General features: G+C 39.0%; 2 non-coding genes across 2 annotated transcripts; one reads left to right on the forward strand and one right to left on the reverse strand.

Moving 5' to 3' along the window:
• Positions 1-3131: 3131 nt before the first annotated feature.
• Positions 3132-3235, reverse strand: LOC148545379 (small nucleolar RNA R71). The gene has a single exon (XR_015900467.1). It is a non-coding gene; the product is annotated as a small nucleolar RNA R71 (small nucleolar RNA).
• Positions 3236-18327: 15092 nt separating this feature from the next.
• On the forward strand, positions 18328-18434 carry LOC148545380 (small nucleolar RNA R71). The gene has a single exon (XR_015901495.1). It is a non-coding gene; the product is annotated as a small nucleolar RNA R71 (small nucleolar RNA).
• Positions 18435-20178: the final 1744 nt, after the last annotated feature.

Genomic DNA, 20178 nt, shown 5'->3' on the forward strand with positions numbered 1-20178 from the left:
ATTTGCATCATCTCTCCTGATAACAGAGCATCCGAATTCGTGATTAGAACCTTCGTGGTATAGGCTAGAACCAATTGGCAGCCATTCCTGAGATCCGGAAAGTCTACACCTTGTCTGTGGTATTCTGAGTAGGATTTGGAAAGGGATGACTGTGACGAGCTTCAAACTTACGAATGTTGGGCGCAATGACAGTGTGCAAAAGGACAAGGGTCCTATTCCGACGCTAGCGGGAACCGACAGATGATTAGTCGTGCGGTAGCTGTACTTGGTATTTTTCATCCGAGATGAGAAATCAGACAGTTGATTAGCCGTGCAGAGATCGTACATGGTATTTTTCATCTGAGAGGATCAAACAGCTTGCCATGGAAGGAAGCACGCATGATTGGAAGAAGACAATAGGAAAGCAGAGGTTCAGAAGCAACAAAAGCATCTCCAAACGCTTATCTGAAATTTCCACCAATGAATTACATAAGTATCTTTATTTTATTTTATGTTTTATTTATCTTTTAATTATCTAAACCTCATAACCAATTGAATCCGGCTGAATAAGATTTACAAGATGACCATAGCTTGCTTCAAGCCGACAATCTCCGTGGGATCGATCCTTACTCACGTAAGGTATTACTTAGACGACCCAGTGCACTTGCTGGTTAGTTGTGCGGAGTTGTGAAAAGTGTGAGTCACAATTTCGTGCATCAAGTTTATGGCACCGTTGCCAGGGATTGTTTGAGTTTGGAGAACTGATGGTTCATCTTGTTGCTTAGATTAGGTAATTTTATTTTATGTTTAAGCTTTTTTATTTTTAATTCCAAAAAATCATTCAAGGAAAAAAAAACAAAAAAAATATGTGTTTTCGAAAATCATCATTCAAAAATTTTTAAGAATGAATTCTAGAGTTTCATGAGATATGTTGAAGCCTGGCTAGCTGTTAAGCCGTGTCTAATCTTTCGGACTGAGGTTTCCACTTTCCATTGTAGAAAGGGCATGTCTGTATTTGTTATGCTAAAGCTTGGCTGGCCTTTTGGCCATGTCTAATTCTTTTGGACCGAAGCTTTAGACTAAACATTGCACGAATCCTGGAATTCTTATTAAAAATTTTGAATTTCTTTTCTTTTTCCAAAATAATTTCTAAAAATATACAAAAAATTAATAAAATCATAAAAGCAAAAAAAAAAATTTGTGTTTCTTGTTTAAGTCTTGTGTCAAATTTTAAGTTTGGTGTCAATTGCTTATTTTTAATTTTTCTTTAATTTTCGATAATTCATCATGTGTTCTTTCTTGATCTTCAAGTTGTTCTTGATGATTTTCCTTGTTTGATCTTTAATTTTTCTTGTTTTGTGTCTTTTGTTGTTTTTCATATGCATTTTCAAATTCATAGTGTCTAAACATTAAAAATTTCTAAGTTTGGTGTCTTGCATTTGTTTCTTTTCTTAAAAATTTTCAAAAATATGTTCTTGATGTTCATCATGATCTTCAAAGTGTTCTTGGTATTCATCTTGACATTCAAAGTGTTCTTGCATGCATTATTTGTTTTGATCTCAAATTCTTATGTCTTATGTCATTTTGTTATTTTTCTCTTTTCTCATTAATTCAAAAAAAATAAAAAATAATATATTTCCCTTATTTTACTCATAAATTTTGAAATTTTGGGTTGACTTAGTCTAAAATTTTCAAAATTTAGTTGTTTCTTGTTAGTCAAGTCAAAATTTCAACTTTAAAACTTTATCTTTTCAAATCTTTTTCAAAAATCAAATCTTTTTCATTTTTCTTCTTAACATTTTTGAATTTCTTAAATAAATTCTCAAAATCTTTTTCTTATTTTTATTTCATATTTTCGAAAACTTTACTAACAATTAATGTTTTGATTCAAAAATTTCAAGTTTGTTACTTTCCTGTTAAGAAAGGTTCAATCTTAAAATTCTAGAATAATATCTTTTAGTTTCTTGTTAGTCAAGTCATCAACTTTAATTTTAAAAATCAAATCTTTTTAAATTTTTTTTTTCAAATCTTTTTCAAAATAAATTTCAATCATATCTTTTTCAAAATTTAATTTCAAAATCTTTTTCTAACTTCTTATCTTTTCAAAATTTATTTTCAAATCTTTTTCAATTAACCACTTGACTTGTTTGTTTTAATTTTAAAAAAGTTTACTATTTCTTATCTTTTTCCCAAAAGAAATAAAAGCAAATTGAAAATTACTTAACTATTTTTTCACATATCATTTTCTAAAACAACTAACCACTTTTTCAAAATTCTTTTTAATTAACTAATTGTTTTAAATTCTAATTTTATTTTATTTCTTTTCTTAAATTTTGAATTCTAACTTATAATTAAAATAAAAATAAAAATATTTTTTTTTCTTTTTAAAATTCGAATACTCTCTCTCTCATCTCTTTCTATTTATTTAATTATTTACTAACACTTCTCTTCTACTCATAATTTGAACCATCTCCCTCTCTTTGTATTCGAATTCCTCTTATTCTCTCTCTACCTCATTCTTCTATTCTTATATTCTTATACTCACATAAAGGAATCTCTATACCGTGACATAGAAAATTTCTCTTCTTTTCTGTTCTTTTCTTTTTCATATGAGCAGGAACAAGGATAAGAACATTCTTGTTGAAGCTGATCCTGAACCTGAAAGGACTCTGAAGAGGAAGTTAAGAGAGGCTAAAGCACAACACTCTGGAGAGGACCTTACAGAAATTTTCAAAAAAGAAGAAGACATGGCAGCCAAAAATAACAACAATGGTGGAGATGCAATGAAGATGCTTGGGGACTTTACTGCACCAACTTCTGACTTCTATGGAAGAAGCATCTCAATTCCTACAATTGGAGCAAACAACTTTGAGCTTAAGCCTCAATTAGTTTCTCTAATGCAACATAATTGCAAGTTTCATGGACTTTCATTGGAAGATCCTCATCAGTTCTTAGCTAAATTCTTGCAAATTTGTGATACTGTTAAGACCAATGAGATTAATCCCGAGGTCTACAGACTTATGCTTTTCCCCTTTGCTGTAAGAGACAGAGCTAGGATATGGTTAGACTCACAACCCAAAGAAAGCCTGAACTCTTGGGAAAAGTTGGTCAATACCTTCTTGGCCAAATTCTTTTCACCTCAAAAGATGAGCAAGCTCAGAGTGGAAGTCCAAACCTTCAGACAGAAGGAAGGTGAATCCCTCTATGAAGCTTGGGAAAGATACAAGCAATTGATCAGAAGGTGTCCTTCTGACATGCTTTCAGAATGGAGCATCTTATGTATATTCTATGATGGTCTGTCTGAATTGTCCAAGATGTCATTGGATCACTCTGCTAGTGGATCTCTTCATCTGAAGAAAATGCCTGCAGAAGCTCAGGAACTCATTGAAGTGGTTACAAATAACCAGTTCATGTATACTTCTGAACGAAATCCTGTGAATAATGGGATGACTCAGAAGAAAGGAGTTCTTGAGATTGATACTTTGAATGCCATATTGGCACAGAATAAAATATTGACTCAGCAAGTCAATATGATTTCTCAGAATCTGACTGGAATGAAAGCTGCATCCGGCAGTCCTAAAGAAGCTTCCTCTGAAGGAGAAGCTTATGACCCTGAGAATCTTGGAATGGAAGAAGTAAATTACATGGGAGAATGATAGCACGGAAACTTGTCTCTCAACAATTTTCCTTCGGCAAGTATTGATGACAAGTCATCCTAGCCTAGTTTCACTAGTCTTTTTCCTTTGTTTTCATTTAGTTTTATGCACTTTCTTAAGCCACAAGTAAGCCAATTGGGTGGAATTTCATGTTTCCTTAGATTCAATCAACTATGGATGAATTGATGCATTTTCATGAGTTTTATGCCATAATTGCTTATATGACAAGAAAAAGAATAACTCTCATGATTAGAGCATAGCTTTGATGCAATTGTTGGTTGATGATAGGTAGAAGAAAGCTTGGAAGAAGGTTGAGGAAAACGGTGATAGCAAGAGGCAAGAGGAAGGACTCACGTTTGAGCCAAAGTTTGCCTCAAACTTGGGCTCAAACGTGAGGAAGAGTGCAACCACACCCTAGAGAAGAGCCAACATTTGCGCCAACGTTTGCCTCAAACGTTGAGGCAAACGTTGGCTGAAGAAGGAGCAAGGGAGGGCAACGTTTGCGCCAACGTTTGCCTCAAACGTGAGGTCAAACATTGGCGCCAAAAAGAAGAGAAAGAGCACTCCTGGGCATGGCAATGTTTGAGCCAACGTTTGCCTCAAACGTGAGGTCAAACGTTGGCTACATTTTGGCAAGGAAGAGCAAGCAAAAGCACCCCTGAAGCAAGCCAACGTTTGCGCCAACGTTTGCCTCAAACGTGAGGTCAAACGTTGGCGCCATTTTAGCATGAAGAAGAGTCCATGATTTATGAGTAATTTTGCCACGTTTGCGCCAACGTTTGCCTCAAACGTTAGGCCAAACGTTGGCCAAAAAGAGAGCATGGGGAGATCCACGTTTGAGCTCACGTTTGACCTCAAACGTTGAGCCAAACGTGGATGACAGCATCTTGGCCTAGCTGCATAATTTTACACAAGTGACGTTTGAGTCAACGTTTGCCTCAAACGTTGACTCAAACGTGAATGGTTCATGGCCCGGTTCACTAATGGATTTCTTCCCAACACCAAGAGCAATCAACGGAGGCTACTATCAACCCAATTCCATCAAGACTAAAGGCCCAATTCAAGGCTTAATGATCATTTGAAGAAAGTGTATAAATAGCTTAGGATTTGAAGTTTTAGGGAGCTTTTTTTCTTTAGAGTTTTCTTTAAGAATTTTTATAGTATTCACAGTAGAGAACTTTTGGGTTTTGAGCTATTTGGAGATTTAGAGTCTTGGGTGTTGAAGAATTGAGGAAATTCTGTCTCAATCTCACCTTGAGATCTCTTTCTGTTTCTTTCACTGCACCATTGGAGAATTTAGATTTGATTCCAAGTTTTCTTCTATGTTGATTTCTAATCTCTTGCAATTAAATTCTAAACTTGGATCTAAGAAGGCAGTGAGATCTAGACTTGGTTATCTAGTCTCCTTGAGTCCTGAGATCTACATCTTTCAATTTCAATTTCCTTGCTCCATTGCTACACCAAGTTTATTTTCATTTGCATTTAAGATCCTGTTTAATTGAATCCAGCTTCTACGTTTCTGTTTGTTGAGATTTACTGTTTTCTTGTTTAATTTTTGCAATCCCACATCCCTGATCCATTTACAATTCAAGCCATTTACGTTTCTTGCACTCTAAGATTCTGCAATTTACATTTCTTGCGTACTAAGTTTCTGCCATTTAATTTCTTGTTCTTTAAGATTCAGCACTTTTATTTTCTGTTCTCTTTAATTTCCTGCAATTTACCCCTCTCCCTTTACTTTTCATGCAATTTAATTTCTGTTAATCACAAATCACTCAACCAACACTTGATCCGCTTGACTAAATCAACCACTAAACTAAAATTGCTCAATCCTTCAATCCTTGTGGGATCGACCTCACTCCCGTGAGTTTTATTACTTGATGTGACCCGGTACACTTGCCGGTGAGTTTTGTGTCGGATCGTTTTCCGCACATCAAGTTTTTGGTGCCGTTGCCGGGGATTGAATAGATTGACAATGATTAAGTGAGGTGGTAGTTTAGATCAAGCACTTTTTCTTTAATTTTTGACTAACCCACTAACTGTTTGAAGTTTTGTCTCAACTAACTATACTCAATTTTCAAGAGTACCACTGTGTGTTCTGTTTGTTGATTTATATGTCACAGGAAAGAAGAGAGGCCAGAGGGAAGGATATCATTGAAGAAGGAGTTTCTGAGAAAGAAGAACACCACAACATGAAGCCGCAACTCATTACACTAATCAAGAACAATTGTTCCTATGGTAGAAGTCCATTGGAGGATCCTAAACAGCACCTATCCATTTTTCTGAGGACTTGTGGTGCTGTCAATCTCAATAGTGTAAATCATGATACCTATAAGCTCTTGTTATTTCCTTTCTCACTGAAGGATGAAGCGGCACAATGGCTTGAAACCTTTCCCCAAGGAAGTATCACTAGTTGGGATGATTTGGTTGCCAAGTTTCTAGCCAAATTCTCCTCATCCCAACAAAACATCAAGATGAAAGAGGGAATACATCCATTCATACAAGGAGAGGAAGAACCTTTGTTCAAAGCATGGGAAAGATACAAGAAAGCAAGTGACAAAGTGGGTTTCCAAGCGTTCTATGAAGGATTAACCTCAGAAACAAGAAGAGCGGTGGACTACTTCTCAGATGGCCTACTCAAAGCAACAGCAACTGGCCAAGGAACTGCAGAGTTCAATGACAAAAGAGCCAATAACCAACACTCATTTGAGACACCACAGAATGCAATTTCAGAAAAGGAAGTAATGAATCTTGAAGGAGTGAAGGCAGTCATGAATCAAAACAAACAGCTACACCAGCAAACTCAGCAACAATTGGAGTCAATAGCTAGACAAATCGATTTTCTACATTCTACTATAGTGAATGCACAATTTCCACCATGGAAGCCACATTCTTACCTAAGAATGAGGGAATCTCAACAGTAGAAACAAAGGGACTTCAACTACAACAACCCCAACTTCCCAAACCTACAAAAACACCACCATACCAACAACAATCACTACATACCACCACACTACCCACCCTTCCAACCCCCAACAACCCACAACCAAATAATCTCACAAGACTCTCAGAGGATCACCAATCTGGAGATCTTAATAGAGAGAATGATGAAACACCAAGAGGTGACAATGAAGAACCAGGAAGCCTCAGTCAGAAGAATCGAGAAGCAAATGCAACAACTGGCTAAGAACCTCGCAGAAATGGGTGAGAAGAGTGCTAAAGGAAAAGAATCACACATCCAGGATGAGCATCACAGAGCAAAGCCTCACTTAGGAGGACAATGGGACAAGGAGAAGGAAGCTCAGAATCTGAGCTGAGCAAGCATAGAGGATGTCAAGCTAATGACAATAAAGAAGCGCTTGTTGGGAGGCAACCCAACCTGAGGTAGTTCTCTTTTCATAGCTATTTTAATAAAAAGGTTAATTAACTTCATCTATATTGCAAGAAGCTAAGTTTGGTGTTACACACCAAAACAATATAAAGGAGAATGAAGGATTCTAAGTTTGGTGTTCCACCAAAATCCCATCATAAAACACATTCTCACTTTCTGCATAATGCTAGCTTCAAGCATCTAGACGAACTAGTTAACTATTCTGCTATTTCCTAGTTTTTAGTTCTATTGCTTTTGAAAAAGAAAAAGAGTTTCACACATGGTTAATCTGATGCATGAGAACCATTGGCAAGGTGCTAAGTTTGGTGTTCCCACACCAAAGTAAGTTCAAAGGCCCACAAATAAATTATGCATGCTAACCAATTTTCAAGTGCTTGGGGAACAAGCAACTTTCAATATCATTGCAGAGCACCATACAAACTTTTGGAAGATTTAGCATCATCAATCAAAGAGGTGAAAGAGGAATGTGAAGACCAGCAATGATGATGAGGAAGAGGACATCAAGTAAACTCCAAAAGGTTGTATTGTTCATTATCAGATATTGCTGTGATTGAAAGTGATATTATACCCCTGTCTGTCCTTCTGTCTAGTATAGTTTTACTGCAATTCAAGAATCAAGATGCTTGACCATTTACAACACTATACTCTCCAAACTTGTTTGCACTCAATATTTCAAAAATGCATCACATGAAAGTTCTTTGAAAAGAAGAAACGAGGAATTAAACAATTTTGAGGCAAGCAAAAGATTAGAAAAAGTGGTGGTTCTAGTTGTATGATTATGTATTGAGGTTGCATGCTTATGAAAACTTGCATGAGAGCTCATAGGCGGGATATAGAGTTCAAAGAAGTGTTGTGGAGATTCTCAAATATTTATTGATCCAAGAAGCAGCAAACAAAATAAAAGAAAATAAAGAAAATACAAAAACAAAAAGAACATGGCCCAAGGCTCTAAGCATCAATTACTAGGCAAAAAAAAAAAAAGAAGAAAGAAACAAGAACTCAAAGAGTTGTTATCCTAGTAAATGCTTGTGGTCGAACTGTGTCAAAGAGAGAGGCTTGAGCAAGTAAATCCTAAGGGGTGCTTCAACACCTAATACCTTAAAACCAACTGGTGTAGGAGTATTGATTGAAAGTTTATCTAAAGAGCCGCTTTGAGACATGACACTTAGAGTCAAGGCCAAAGCACAGAAACGATAAGCTGCTTCAAGGTGATTACCTATAGAGAGATCTCCATGATATTATTTGGATGAAAGTTCTAAGACCTAAGACTCCCAAGATGTAGGGACTAGTAAGCACTGAAGCCCTTGCATGAGCACATAATTTAGAGTTCACCCCACTGTCACTTAATCTCTTCACTCACAGAATAGTACATGTAATTCTTCAAATCCATTATAATTGAAAGGACCTTTGAGCATAATTCTTTTCTTGCTTGGGGACAAGCAAGTTTTAAGTTTGGTGTTGTGATGACAAGTCATCCTAGCCTAGTTTCACTAGTCTTTTTCCTTTGTTTTCATTTAGTTTTATGCACTTTCTTAAGCCACAAGTAAGCCAATTGGGTGGAATTTCATGTTTCCTTAGATTCAATCAACTATGGATGAATTGATGCATTTTCATGAGTTTTATGCCATAATTGCTTATATGACAAGAAAAAGAATAACTCTCATGATTAGAGCATAGCTTTGATGCAATTGTTGGTTGATGATAGGTAGAAGAAAGCTTGGAAGAAGGTTGAAGAAAAGGGTGATAGCAAGAGGCAAGAGGAAGGACTCACGTTTGAGCCAAAGTTTGCCTCAAACTTGGGCTCAAACGTGAGGAAGAGTGCAACCACACCCTGGAGAAGAGCCAACGTTTGCCTCAAATGTTGAGGCAAACGTTGGCTGAAGAAGGAGCAAGGGAGGGCAACGTTTGTGCCAACGTTTGCCTCAAACGTGAGGTCAAACGTTGGCGCCAAAAAGAAGAGAAAGAACACTCCTGGGCATGGCAACGTTTGAGCCAACGTTTGCCTCAAACGTGAGGTCAAACGTTGGCTACATTTTGGCAAGGAAGAGCAAGCAAAAGCACCCCTGAAGCAAGCCAACGTTTGCACCAACGTTTGCCTCAAACGTGAGGTCAAACGTTGGCGCCATTTTAGCATGAAGAAGAGTCCATGATTTATGAGTAATTGAGCCACGTTTGCGCCAACGTTTGCCTCAAACGTTGGGCCAAACGTTGGCCAAAAAGAGAGCATGGGGAGATCCATGTTTGAGCTCACGTTTGACTTCAAACGTTGAGCCAAACGTGGATGACAGCATCTTGGCCTAGCTGCATAATTTTACACAAGTGACGTTTGAGTCAACGTTTGCCTCAAACGTTGACTCAAACGTGAATGGTTCATGGCCCGGTTCACTAATGGATTTCTTCCCAACACCAAGAGCAATCAACGGAGGCTACTATCAACCCAATTCCATCAAGACTAAAGGCCCAATTCAAGGCTTAATGATCATTTGAAGAAAGTGTATAAATAGCTTAGGATTTGAAGTTTTAGGGAGCTTTTTTTCTTTAGAGTTTTCTTTAAGAATTTTCATAGTATTCACAGTAGAGAACTTTTGGGTTTTGAGCTATTTGGAGATTTAGAGTCTTGGGTGTTGAAGAATTGAGGAAATTCTGTCTCAATCTCACCTTGAGATCTCTTTCTGTTTCTTTCACTGCACCATTGGAGAATTGAGATTTGAATCCAAGTTTTCTTCTGTTTTGATTTCTAATCTCTTGCAATTAAATTCTAAACTTGGATCTAAGAAGGCAGTGAGATCTAGACTTGGTTATCTAGTCTCCTTGAGTCCTGAGATCTACATCTTTCAATTTCAATTTCCTTGCTCCATTGCTACACCAAGTTTATTTTCATTTGCATTTAAGATCCTGTTTAATTGAATCCAGCTTCTACGTTTCTGTTTGTTTAGATTTACTGTTTTCTTGTTTAATTTTTGCAATCCCACATCCCTGATCCATTTACAATTCAAGCCATTTACGTTTCTTGTACTCTAAGATTCTGCAATTTACATTTCTTGCGTACTAAGTTTCTGCCATTTAATTTCTTGTTCTTTAAGATTCAGCACTTTTATTTTCTGTTCTCTTTAATTTCCTGCAATTTACCCCTCTCCCTTTACTTTTCATGCAATTTAATTTCTGTTAATCACAAATCACTCAACCAACACTTGATCCGCTTGACTAAATCAACCACTAAACTAAAATTTCTCAATCCTTCAATCCTTGTGGGATCGACCTCACTCCCGTGAGTTTTATTACTTGATGCGACCCGATACACTTGCCGGTGAGTTTTGTGTCGGATCATTTTCCGCACATCAAGTATACCGAATTGTCGTCAAGTAAAAACTCACAATAGAGTGAGGTCGAATCCCACAGGGATTGATTGGTCAAGCAACTTTAATTGGAGGAATGTTCTAGTTGAGCGAAGTAGAACGTGGTTTGAGAGTTGCAGGAAATTAAATGGCGGGAAAGTAAATAGCAGAAAATGTAAATGCTGGAAGTAAAGAGCTGAAAGTAAATGACGGAAAGTAAATTGCAGAATTGTAATTGGGAATGGGGAAGATGCTCATGAAAGTAAATTGCAGAAATTAAAGAGAATGGGTAAGTTCAGAAATTGGGATTCATTGGGCTTAGGAGATGTTGCATTCTCCGGATCAAGTTCATTTTCATCTCTTCCTCAATCAATGCATTCATTGATCTCCTTGGCAATCTTAAGTGATCGAATTCCAATTCCTTGGTAATTCAATCTATCAAATCTTGATCAATAGCCAATTCCTTGGTCAATTGCTCATGAGAAGAGATGAAGTATGGTCACTGATTATACCACATGCATTCCCAAATCAAGTGTTGGTTGGATTATAGTCACCATACCCAACCAAACCCAATTTGGTCCAACATGAGAAAGCATTTCTAGCATGATCTCTTCATTCCTCTTCCATGGTTCAGAAGAGATCCAAGTATGAATAGCTTCTTTTCCAAGATAACTACCCAATTGGATGAAGATTGAAAGCTTTCTAGTAAAATCAAGAGAAAAGATAGAAGAAGTGTAATGAAAATAAGTATTGATCCATCAAATTACAACAGAGCTCCCTAACCCAATGAAAGGGGTTTAGTTGTTCATAGCTCTGAAAATGGAAAACAAAGATGGATAATACATCATGAAAACTAGAACTAGAAGTGCAGAGAAAGTAAATTATACAGAGAGTAGTTCTCAATTTCTCATCCCCCAAAAGCTCCTTCTTGATTCAAAACTACCCCTATATATACTACTCTTCTGATGTTTTAGTTGGTTCTTCAAGTCTTGGATATGGGCCTTTGGATCTTGAGTTTGAAGCAGTTATACTCTTCACTGGGCTTAGCTTTACTTGCAGAGAGAAAGTGCGGAGTAGGCAGGGTGTTTAGCTCAGGACGTTAGTGGCGTTAACGTTAAGTGAGAGTGTGGGTTCGAGAACGTTAGTGGCAATCACCTTTTTCACTAACGTTCCTCACCCAGGGATGATCCACGTTAACTTCAACGTTAGTGGCATCAACGTGACCACTAACGTTGCCTCTTGATCCTTCGCACACATTATTGGGACTCGCCTTTTCCAATAACGTTGAGAGTCCTCCCTCCCCCTACGTTAGAGTTCACGTTAACATAGTTAACGTGGCTCTTAACGTAGGCTTGCCAATTCTTCGAGACCGTTAGTGACACTTACCTTGGTCACTAACGTTCCAAGGTGCCCCTACTTCCCACGTTAGAGTCCACGTTAACTAAGTTAACGTGGCTTCTAACGTGGTAATGATAGGCATCTCCAACGTTAGTGACAAAGGTGAGTGTCACTAATATTGGCTCATCATCCTATCCTCAACGTTAGCTTCCACGTTAACTAAGTTAACGTGGAAGTTAACGTGGCTCATAGTGGCTTGTGGTGGTACATCCCAATGTTAGTGACAAAGGTAAGTGTCACTAACGTTGGCGATCACTTGCTTTCTCCACATTAGCTTCCACGTTAACTAAGTTAACGTGGCAACTAACGTGGCTCATTGTAGCTTGGCCAACGTTAGTGACAAAGGTGAGTGTCACTAACGTTGGCTTCTCTTTTGCTTCCCAACGTTAGAGTCCACGTTAACTGAGTTAACGTGGCTCTTAACATGGCCACTTATGAGCTTGGTCCAACGTTAGTGACAAAGGTGAGTGTCACTAACGTTGGCCTTATTTCTTTCTTCCACGTTAGAGTTCACGTTAACTTAGTTAACGTGACTCTTAACGTGGGCTATGATGGCTTTCGAGGACGTTATTGGCGATTACTTTTCTCATTAACGTTGCAAGCTAGCTCCCATTCCACGTTGGTGGTCACGTTAGTTAGACTAACGTGGCTGCGAACGTGGCTCTTTCTTACTTCCTTTGTCCTGAAATCAAGCAATAAAGTGCATCAAAGTTCTAATCCACATCATGAGACAACCATCGTCGAATTTGTCATCTAATTCATGCAAAATTCTCATGAAATCATGTAAAGTGCTCAATGTATGCTTAAATCAAGATGTAAGTAAAATTCTACCCAAAACTTGCTTATTTCCTAAGAAAATGCATGAAACTACCCTAAAATAGTAAAGAAAAGGTCAGTGAAACTGGCCAAAATGCCCTGGCATCACAACACCAAACTTAAAGCTTGCTTGTCCCTAAGCAAGTACTAGAACAAGAGAATGATGAATGGAATGCCAAGAGAAATGAGTCATTATTATGGAGGTCATATACTTGGTTTTATGGTGGTTTCATGCATAGCAACTTAGGTTCATTCCTTCACTGGCTTTCAGACCTTTATCATGTCCTGGAATACTCACTTGATTACACCCTATGAGACTCTTATTCATTGATCCTTTTATTGTTTTCTGGGCTTATTTGTGTTCTTAGGCTAAGTGCTCTGTGAGGGGGCGACTCTTTAAGATAAGCTTTCAGCCAGCACTCCCGAACCAGTTGGTTCAAGGTGCTAGGTGTTAAGACACCCCTAAGGACTTACTCCCTCAAGTCTCTTTCCCCTATACATACACACCACAGGCACATGGTTCGTTATTTCCTTTCTTGAGACCTTGGTGTCCAGCACCTCTTTGGGTTACTAAATGTTCTGTAGCAAGGTTGCTCTTGATAGTGGATTTTCAGTTGATAATCCCGGGTTAGTTAACCCAAGTTACCAAGTGATGAAGCACTCCTACGAACTTATTCATCCAAGCAGATCCTTGGTACAGGAGCACCACAGACACATCTCTCAAGTTTCAAACCCTTGGTGCCTAGCCTTATTCTTTATTAACTTTTCTTTCTTTTTCAACTCTTATTGTTCTTTTCCCCTTTTTCTTATTAGGATATTATTATTTAGCTAGTCTCATGGGGTGTGTTTCAAGCATATAATTCAGGACAGATAGTTGTCTTCCCACCCTTGTTGGTGAGCCAACTTAGCTAACTTATGACCACATCACACACTAAGGAACTTACTCCACAATATGAACTCCACTCTGGTCTTTGATAACAAACATTCTCTTTTTATTTGATTCAAAAGGAGACAAGCAACACAATAAGCAGGATGGAATTGAAGCAGGTATTGACTAGTAATCATAGACCTAGGCAATGAAAAACTTAAAGACAGAATTTAAAATTTCTAAACTACCATGGACATGTTCTATTTCATACATGATTTTCCTTATTTAAAGCTTGAAAAAGATGGAACAGATAGGGAACTCCACCACCTTTTACTCATGGGATTGCCCATGCTCTCCCTCTGACTTGTCCTCTTTGTGTCTACTTGTGCTTCCTTGCATCCGTGCTAGTCTGTCTCTTTTCCAGTCTTCAAGTGCCTTCTTTACCGATTCATGACTCTTCTCCACCCTTACTCTTTCTTCTCGTGCTAACTCATCCTTCACTTCGTCATATTTTGTGATTCCTGGATGTACATTAGGTAGCTGTCCAACTAAGTATCCAAGCCTTGCTAGCATGTTTACATGATTTCCACTTTCACTCATGTAAACCCCTTCAGAGAATGCCCTGTGCTCGTCAAAGAGTTCTGCTTGTTCTATTTGTTTTCGATGTATCTCATGTATGTGTGCACCTTGATGTGCTTGGATTTTGATTAGCTTCTGGATAGATTCTTGTTGTTCAATTTGCCTTTGTTCTATCCTGTGGAAAGATTCACCCCATTGTTTTCCTTGTTCCAATTGCTGCTCCATCATTTTCTTCTCCCACTCCCCTTGTTGATTCGTCCAACTAGAAAATGATTCTTCTTGGCGGTTCATTATTTGTAGCTGGAGCTCCTTCTGTGCCTCTTGATTTTCCTAATATTGCCTAGATAAGCCATCAATGGCTTCTTGTAATTGGTGCATGTTCAAGGTGGCTGGGGCTTGCTCTTCTAGGTCTTGTCCTTCTACTACTTGGTGGGCTAGCCTCTTTCTTGGCTTCCGTTGAGGTAGGGGGGATGCAACAGCATTCATCCTTTGGACTGTAATGGGAATGCCCTCTTTGATCCACTCGGGGTCTTCATCTTCAAACACCACCCCAGCCTTGTCGCAGAGTCGGAAAATAGTGCTGGGGTAGCCTAACTTTCCTCTAGAATTGCTATTTTTGGCCCTTTTCCTAATGCCTTGGGCTATGAGTTCATGAACCTTGATCTCTCCCCCTTTGAGAATACAGTGTACCATTGTGGCTCTTTTGAGATTTACCTCTGAGTTGTTCCCTGCGGGGAGGATGGATCTCCTTACAATTTTGAACCACCCCTTTGCTTCAGGAGTGAGGTCCCCTCTCTTAATGAACTTGGGTTTCCTTTCGGAATCTCGCACCCAATCAACACCTAGTACACATATATCTCGCACAATCTGGTCATAATTTGGACTGTTATCAATTCTTGAATGATAGCTCTCTTCCTCAAACGGTATAGACCGCAGCTTTAATGCTCTCATGACACTCATGGGACTGAAATCCACGGTCTTTCCTCTTACGAAACATGTATAAGACTCATCTGCCTTATCATAACGAATAGCATTTGCATAAAATTCTCTTACAAGATTTGCATTTACCCTAGTGACCGGATAAGTGAGGAACTCATATCTTCTCTTTTCCACCTTCTTTGTGATTTTGGGACACTACGTTTTTTTTACTTGAAAGCCCAGCTCATAGACGATCTCCTTATCAACTATCCATCCGTACTGTAATGCATGATAAAAAGTTCTGAACTTCTTTTCATCAAAAGGGCGTTGCTCCATAGGCTCCTTTGCCTTTCTTCTTTTAGAGCTTGATGATGCCATGAGTGACTTTTGAAAAGAAAGGGTATGGAGAATGGGCTTCGGTTGATTAGGATTTGGTGCAATGAAGGGAGTTGGTGAGAATGTTTTTAATGTGGTAGGAAGTGCTTAGTTCCGAAAAGGGAGAGGTGTGAAGAGTGGGAGTGGAATGTGAAGGTGGGTTACGGAAAACAGATTACTTATATAGAAAGGTGGTGAATGAATGGAAGGTGTGGATTGATGGAGTTGTTGTGTGATGGACGAATGGGGTTTATCATGGGAGGAGGACAAGGATCATCAACTTTATGAAGGGAATTTGTTCGGTCTCCAAGAGTATCCTTCTTCCAATGTTGCATGGCCACATTTTCCAATGTATTCCCCTTGAGACACGTGTGTATTCTCCCTTCATGAAGTGGCCGAACCCTCCTCATTTAATTGTCCACTCAATCCACTTCAATACCCCTTTCTTCTCTCCTACAAAATAAAAGAATTGTGATTAAAAAAAATATATGTGTTGAAAGTGGCGGCAAAATTAAAAGAATAACTACTTTTTAAAGTTTTTGTTTTAACTAACTAAGTGCCATTCAATAGATCAAACCAACTGATTAACTCAACATCCATGTGTGCAATATTTGCAACACCAAACTTAGTTTGGTGCCGTGTGGTGTAAAAGATTTGTTCAAGGCCCCTAAGAGTGACATGATATGGGTTACGTTGATGTTCTCTTAGTGTGCCTTGAACACCAAACTTGTTCTTCACTATATGTTGCACACAAGGATTCATTCAAGTCCATGTCAAGTTGATTTGAAATCCCTGAACCTTGCATTATTAACTACTTTCAAAAGCATGTAAAACATGGGTTGCCTCCCATGAAGCGCTTCTTTAGCATCACTAGCTTGACGTTTTGCCTTTGTCATGGTGGTTGGTAATGCTTCAGATCTTCCCCTCTTGCAGTAGGCCTATATCCATTGGCTTCATCAAGGATCTCCACATGTTCTAGAGAGAGAACTCTGTTGATGGTAAAGACCTTAGGTAGCTGAGATGGGATAGTGGGGAGATGAGGAGGAATAGCTGGAAAGTAGGCTGAGATCACTTTATCCCCCAGAGAAAAGTCCTCTGTAGGGATCTTCTTGTTCTTTCACCTCCTTGGTGCCTTCTTCTTTGTCCCTTTTGATGTTGCCTTGCTCTTTGTGACCTCCTCTTCTAAGGGAATTTTGTTGCTGGTCTCATATGACTTTGGTGGTTTAGGTTCCTCCTTATTTTCCTTGAGCTGTGATAGCTGCTGATTGCCTTGTTCTTCAACCAAGTGGTTTCCCAGAGGTGTTGGTTGTGCTTCAGTGCTTGCCTCCTCCCTCAGTATCTCATTATGGTCTGTTTTTTGTGAGAGTTTGAAGACATTGAAGCTGAGTTGTTCATCATGGATCCTCAAAATTAGCTCCCCTCACTCCACATCTATGAGTGCTCTGGCTGTAGCTAAGAACGGTCTTCCCAATATGATTGGGTGAGTGTGACTTTCTTCCATGTCCAAGATGACAAAGTCTGTGGGAAGGAAGTATTTTCCCACCTTCACCAGTACATTTTCAACCACTCCTACTGCTTGTTTTTGAGTTTTGTCAGCCAGCCTGATAACTACATCTGTGGGTATTATCTCATTGATCTGCAGCCTTTTCATAAGGGATAAAGGCATTAAGTTGATGCTTGCTCCCAAATCGCAGAGTGCTTTATCAAACATTGTTTCTCCTATGCCACAGGGGATGTGAAAACTCCCTGGGTCCTTCCTTTTTATAGGCAACTCTGGTTGAATGAGAGCATTGCACTCCTGATTCATCACTATTGTTTGTCCTCCCTTGAGTGAGCTTTTCCTGGTCAGCAGCTCCTTCATATACTTAATATATGAGGGCATTTGTTGGAGGGCCTTGATGAATGGTATGTTTACATGGAGGGATGCAAACAGGTCAAGAAACCTTGAGTATATTCTCTTTTCTACAGCACCATTGAGTAATTGGGGAAACGGTGCATAGAGTTTCAGCAGCTCCTTCTGTGTCAGCTCTTTTTGTGAAATTTTGGGTTCTTGGTGATCCTTTTCCTGTTTCTCTGCTGATGTCTCTCCAAGTTGTTCTAATGGCTTGTTTTGCTTTTCCTCAGTCTCTTTATTACTTATAGTAACCATCTTGCAATCTTCCCATCTGACTTTCTTTGCTTCACCTCTCGGATTTTTCTCTGTGTCACTTGGGAAGCTATCAGTAGGTTTGGGAATCTTTTCAGATAAGTATCCCACTTGAAATTCCAGCCTCTTGATGGTGTCCCCCTGGTTCTTGATACTAGCTCGTACCTCCTCTTTGAATACCTTATTATCTTGAATCTCTTTGCATATGCCTTCAAGCAGAGTCTCAATTTTGGAGAGTCTTTCTTCAGATGATGGTGAGTTGAGAGTGGATGGGTGAGTTGGGTCATTTTGGTTTTGGTATGGATGTGGAGAGGTGTTGTTAGGGTGGTGCTGATATGATCTCTGTGTGGAATGTTGGTGAGCTGCATGGTTGTTAGGGTTGTGACGTCTCTGATCTTTGGCTTTGATCTTGTTGATTTCCCCACCCAAAGTTTGGGTGATTCCTCCAACCAGGGTTGTATGTTTTGGAGTAAGGATCATGGGTCTGCCTGGGTGAGTTTCCAATGTAGTTGGCTTGTTCTTGCTCCTTTTCTGCCTCATCATTCACTCCCTCTTGGGTTGCTGATGAGGTGGTGATTGCTGCCACTTGGTTCCTCTCCATCTTCTTGGTGAGGTCAGCCAGCTGCTTGGTAATAAGCTTGTTTTGGGCCAGCAGTGCATCCACATTGTTTAGCTCCATCACTCCTCTAGTGCTGCCTCTTTCAGAAGCATAGAAGTAGTCATTCTCCGCTACAGTCTCAATGATATCTATAGCTTCTTCAATAGTCTTCTTCTGGTTCAGAGATCCTCCGGATGAATGGTCTACTGCCTTCTTTGATTCATAAGAGAGGCCTTCATAGAAAATGTGTAGTTGCACTCATTCATTGAACATATCTGGTGGACACCTTCTTGTCAGGTCCTTAAACCTCTCCCATGCTTCATATAGAGTCTCACCATCCTGCTGCCTGAATGTTTGTACCTCAGCTCTCAGCTTGTTGATCCGTTGAGGAGGATAGAATCTTGCCAAAAATTTGTTCACCACATCTTCCCAGGTTGCTAAACTCTCCTTTGGGAAGGATTCCAGCCATTTAGATGCCTTGTCCTTAAGTGAGAAAGGGAACAGAAGTAGTCTATAGGTGTCAGGATGAATACCATTAGACTTCACAGTATCACATATGCTCAGGAAGGTGGTTAGATGTTGATTGGGGTCTTCTTGGACACTTCCTCTGAATGAACAATTGTTCTAAACAATGGTGATGAGCTGTGGCTTTAGTTTAAAGTTGTTGGTATGTATGGTTGGCCTTTAGATGCTGCTTCCATAGTTTCCTGGGTTTGGGTTGATGTAAGAACCCAGAACTCTTCTCTCTTGTCCAGCCTGATGCACTGGACCTTCTCTGCCATGGTTGTGAGCCTCTTCTTCATGATGGTTCTCCATGTTTTCATTCATGTCTGGTTCAAAGTACTCCTCCTCTTCCTCAGCACCAACTACTCTCTTTCCTCTTGCTTCCCTCCTTAATCTAAGGAAGGTCCTCTCAGGTTCAGAATCAAAGGAAGTTGAAGCCCCGCTTCTTCTCCCTGTCATACAACCAACAAGGCACAAGCAAGGAAATAGATGCAGAAAGTACTCTTGTTAAAATTGCTGTTAGTGTGAGTGATGCAATATATCAAACAGTTAGTGGGTTAGTGAACTGAATGGTAAATAACTAAGAAAAAGGAGTAGGGGGGAGGGAGGAAAATAACTAAAACTAAAAGTAATTAACTCAAACAGAAATTTAAATCAAACAAAAGAAAAATGCTCAATCTAGTTATCCTCCAATTTAGTCATTGTTGATACAAAATCAATCCCCGGCAACGGTGCCATAAACTTGATAGCACGGAAACTTGTCCCTCAACAATTTTCCTTCGGCAAGTATACCGAATTGTCGTCAAGTAAAAACTCACAATAGAGTGAGGTCGAATCTCACAGGGATTGATTGGTCAAGCAACTTTAATTGGAGGAATGTTCTAGTTGAGTGAAGCAGAATGTGGTTTGAGAGTTGTAGGAAATTAAATGGCGGAAAATGTAAATGCTGGAAGTAAAGAGCTGAAAGTAAATGACGGAAAGTAAATTGCAGAATTGTAAATGGGAACGGGGAAGATGCTCATGAAAGTAAATTGCAGAAATTAAAGAGAATGGGTAAGATCAGAAATGGGGATTCATTGGGCTTAGGAGATGTTGCATTCTCCGGATCAAGTTCATTTTCATCTCTTCCTCAATCAATGCATTCATTGATCTCCTTGTCAATCTTAAGTGATCGAATTCCAATTCCTTGGTAATTCAATCTCTCAAATCTCAAGTATGGTCACTGATTATACCACATGCATTCCCAAATCAAGTGTTGGTAGGATTATAGTCACCATACCCAACCAAACCCAATTTGGTCCAACATGAGAAAGCATTTCTAGCATGATCTCTTCATTCCTCTTCCAAGGTTCAGAAGAGATCCAAGTATGAATAGCTTCTTTTTCAAGATAACTACCCAATTGGATGAAGATTGAAAGCTTTCTAGTAAAATCAAGAGAAAAGATAGAAGAAGAGTAATGAAAATAAGTATTGATCCATCAAATTACAACAGAGCTCCCTAACCCAATGAAAGGGGTTTAGTTGTTCATAGCTTTGAAAATGGAAAACAAAGATGGAGAATACATCATGAAAACTAGAACTAGAAGTGCAGTGAAAGTAAATTATACAGAGAGTA

The sequence above is a fragment of the Arachis ipaensis genome, chromosome B9 (genome assembly GCF_059453495.1).
Source record: "Arachis ipaensis isolate K30076 ecotype BB chromosome B9, ASM5945349v1, whole genome shotgun sequence".
Taxonomy (NCBI): Eukaryota; Viridiplantae; Streptophyta; class Magnoliopsida; order Fabales; family Fabaceae; genus Arachis; species Arachis ipaensis.